The sequence below is a fragment of the Salvelinus alpinus genome, chromosome 17, assembly GCF_045679555.1.
Source record: "Salvelinus alpinus chromosome 17, SLU_Salpinus.1, whole genome shotgun sequence".
Taxonomy (NCBI): domain Eukaryota; kingdom Metazoa; phylum Chordata; class Actinopteri; order Salmoniformes; family Salmonidae; genus Salvelinus; species Salvelinus alpinus.
The window spans coordinates 18652961-18657152 of record NC_092102.1 but is presented as its reverse complement, the minus strand read 5'-3'; the positions used below and the strand labels follow the sequence as shown (position 1 = coordinate 18657152).

The window sequence follows — 4192 nt, the reverse complement described above, 5'->3', positions numbered from 1 at the left end:
CGGGTTGCATAAGTGATTAAACATATATTTCCCACAAAGCAGAAGTCCTCTGATGTGAATGAAAAATCATCTGGAAAACATTGTCTCTTTCTTTCCACTGTGATTCAATGTTACACTCAACCAAGTTCATTTCCTTTGGCCCTGCTACGCCCTTTAGTCAAACACTGGTCCATGATACACTGTCTGAGGCGCCACACATTCATTTATCTCCACATTTAATTTCTGCTTAATTGTTGTAATGTAGCCTATATGATGTCCATTCCTTTGATCTCATGTGCACAACGTCTGATGTGTATTGGAAATGTGGATAACTGTAAAACTATTTTAGCCTAATATTGACATGAATTTTTATAAAGTATTTTCTTAGAAACTACCTTCACCACTTCAATCAAGTAAAAGTGTGAAAGACTGCGTCAGTGCATTAGTTTAGGCCAAAAGCCATGACAGATATGGCACACAGACAACAGCACTGTTCACTGTTCCACACGCAATAGAATGTCCTTCAAACCAGGCTTTCTATCCTTGGGAGAGTACGCCCCCTTCTGTACTAATGGCCATTCTACCGTTTTGTAAGGGTTTAAATAGGTTATTATTGAAAGGGAAAACTGAAAGAAACAAGTTCATTTCAATAGCATAATGGCATATTGTAATTATTATTTAATCAGATATTTAGTTTATGGACAGGTTTCACTATTGTTTTATTGGGCAGTAGGCCTAGGCCTATGATAAGCGACTACTCTAATTGCGCTTTACCCTCATCGGGGGAAAAAAACGCCATGTACAGTATAGATTGGTAACAAGTGACAGTTCCAAATGTATTTAAACATGCGTCAAAAGCATGTGATTCCGACGACGCGCCATTACGTTTTTGTACAGCAGCCAATCCAAAAGCAGGGGTGTGTGAGAGGGCGTGGTTTGAATGTGGAGCTCTGGAAAATTCGATGGATTAACAGGTTTTAAAAGGAAACGTCTTGAAATAAAGGATCCAGGGACCAATGCCAGGATCATGTATTGTTGTCCAGAATGTCTACAGGACTTGCTATAGGTGCGCCATAGGTGAGTCCTTTCTGGCCAAGAGGGATGAAGCATGGATCATCATCACACACCACCATGGCTGCAGGCTACTGTCATTGTCAACGTCCCAGGTTATCACAGGTGAAGTTTTTTATTTTACATGTAGATAATCAGGAAATAATTGCTCACATTTGTATTGCGCACTCCAAAATGTCTGGGTAACTGTTCTATAGTCTTCAGGCAGTTCCTATTTCTAATATTTTCTTAATGTTCATAGATGAGTCAGTCTTGACATTTAGGCTATGGGGTTATGAAACAGTTGTTACGAAATATTTTACAGTATGAATACATGTTAAAGTAGCACCCCAATAAGCTACTGCGTAAAAATGTATGATCGTATAGTAAAAATGAGCGTTTTTACAAGGGAATAGTTCAATAAACTAATTGAAGGCAGGATGGTGGGGAGGGTACCATAACAGTAAAAAAAAAAGGATGCTGCGAGAGAAGGGATAAGGGCTTGGCGCCTTGGAGGGTGTTGCGCAGTTCTATTTACCTGCATGTCTGTCTTTCTTTGAGCATCTTATGATGCTGCTTTTCAATGCTGAGTGGCATAGCAAGTTGTGTTATATTTTGGATTGAGGTAAATGTACACAGTTTATATTATAAGGAGTGTATACTATATAAAGAGATCTACAGAACTTCAGAACAGATGTAGATATTAAGAATGTCATCCCGTAAATGGCCTAAAATACGTCATTCTGTTTTCTTTGACTCTGCTAATGTTTACCAAAGTAAGCCTTTTGATAAATGACATGTTCATTGAAAGTACGTGAGATGCGCACTTCTTATTCCTGATGTAAACAAACCCCCAAACCATTACTCTTCTTGGACGATGGGTGTCGCTGTTCTGCAGCTTAGATGAACATACATAACCATTATTTTTCAATACTGAACGTGGGCAATGAACGGTATCGACTCATCATCAATGTATCTGATTTTTCCACTTTAAATGATTTTACCTTTACATGGAAATCGCTTGACTAGTGAAACATTACAGCATTATTTCAATTGGAGTTCCTTTTCCCTCCAGAGCAGGGTTTCCCAAACATGGTTCTGGGGCCTTCCAGGGGTGCATGTTTTGGTTTTTGCCCTAGCACTACACACCTGATTCAAATAATCAAAGCTTGATGATGAGTTGATTATTTGAATCAGCTGTGTAGGGCTAGGGAAAAATCCAAAATGGAGGCCTCAGGGCTGAGTTTGGGAAACCCTGGTCCAGAGGTCAGGTTTATGAGGCTGGCTGGCACATCCATCTGCTGTATGTGTGTGGGTGTGTGTGTGTGCACACTCACATGTGTGGAAAATAATGAGGATGGCTCTCTTGACATCAAGGCCTTAAACCCTCAAAAGTAAAAAGGGACGTCAGTGGATGCCAGCCCACGCAATGTTGATCTTATTATCTCCGCTATACAGAGATCTCTTTAATGGTGTGCAGATGGGGGTGGATTAAATCAATTACCTTTATTAAAGTCAGGATCTGAGTCAGGATTCAATGGATTAAAATAACGACTTTGATAATCATACGATCAAAACATTGATATGGATACAAAGGGGGTCAAAAAAGTAACAAACTTAGCACCAAGTATCATCGCTATGTAGGCATAGGCTAGATAATCAATCTACTCATGTTATTATTGGATGCATGGGGAGTGTATGTTTGCTGTGCAAGAATGTACACGTATATAGAGCTGCATAGGCCATATCCTGGTATGAAGTGTTGAATACAGTTTCATTGCGTACATATTCATCCACATACCATTACATTTCTTATCTTTCAGTAGACCAAAGGTGACACAGTGGGCAGTCCAAATGATAGGTAAGTGTATACACAACATGATAATAATAATAAATACCAGATTTCTGAGTGTGCCAACTGCTGAGCCATATGATGTTATATTTCAGGGATGGATGGCGAAGGCTTCTTCCCATACAGCAACTACAACAGCAGCCATCCAGACCAGGGCACGTACCTTGCCTGAGAGGGAGATTAGGGTTTAGGAAGTGGAGCAGGACTTTGAGATGACATGGCTAAAATTAGCCCAGTGCCTAGTGAATGCGTGGTATAAATAGCTGACCGGAAGATCTCCAGGTTGCATGCATCATTAGTGACTGCACGTCACTATAAACACTGTCAACAAACATTGCAGGCCATTGTAAACATGACACAGATTGGGATTTTCTTGATATAATGACTAGTAGTGGTGTACTAGTCAACTATGTCATGCTTACTGGGCTTTCAATGTACACAAAGATTTACAGTAAAGGCAACAATATGAAATATATTTTATAGGATTGGTCTTATTGATATTTTTGAAACAGTATTTATGTCTACTGAAGTGTTGATCTTGGTATAGTATCTTGTAGCACAAGTATCAGGGGCGGAACCTGGCTTTAACCCAGTCCACTGGTAAACCCTCACACCATTAGCCTACTGCTTCTGTTCCACATGTCTTATGTTGTGCTGGGTTGTTTAGTCTGGGGATCTACTGACTGAGAGGAGACCAGATCGCCACCTCTCTCATCAATACTCCTGCATGTACCATGTCTCCTCAGAGAACACACGCTTTAATCAGACAGATCCCTTACATCTCCTTGCTGTTGGCAGAGAGAGAAGCAGTATGGAGATAAAGCTGAGTATTTTACCGATAGACTCCTTCCCTTCCCACCATGGTAAGATGAACCCAAGGAGTGAATGCTGAAGTGAACGCTCTCCCTCTCTTTCTCTCTCTTTCTCTCTATCTGAACCTGAAATGGGTCAATGCAACATACTGTCCTTACAATATGTAATTGACTGTATCGTTAAACTGTTCCTTGATTGCCATCCATTTTATTATCACGTCATTACAGTATCATCTTCATCCAAGTCAAAAGGTTGCCTATTCAATGCTCAGTCCAGTTGTGTCTGAGGGTCAAACGGGAAAGAAATCAAGTTACTTTACACTTAGTGGTCTCGAAGACAAAGCTTCCTTTACAGCCCAGATAACAAAAGTTCGTTTCTAGTCCGCGAGAGCTGTAGACAGACATGATGTGGTAAGCCTTGTGGTGTGTAGCTAACCCTAATGACGGTTCTCCAGCCCTGCCTATGTCTGGTGGTTAGGGCTTCTCATTGTAATTCTCC

At 40.5% G+C, this 4192-nt stretch overlaps 1 long non-coding RNA gene across 1 annotated transcript; it reads left to right on the top strand.

The window, feature by feature from the left end:
• The first annotated feature begins 859 nt into the window (after positions 1 to 859).
• Positions 860 to 3356, top strand: LOC139542370 (uncharacterized). The gene is made up of 3 exons (XR_011668495.1): positions 860 to 1155; positions 2853 to 2890; positions 2977 to 3356. It is a non-coding gene; the product is annotated as an uncharacterized lncRNA (long non-coding RNA).
• Positions 3357 to 4192: the final 836 nt, after the last annotated feature.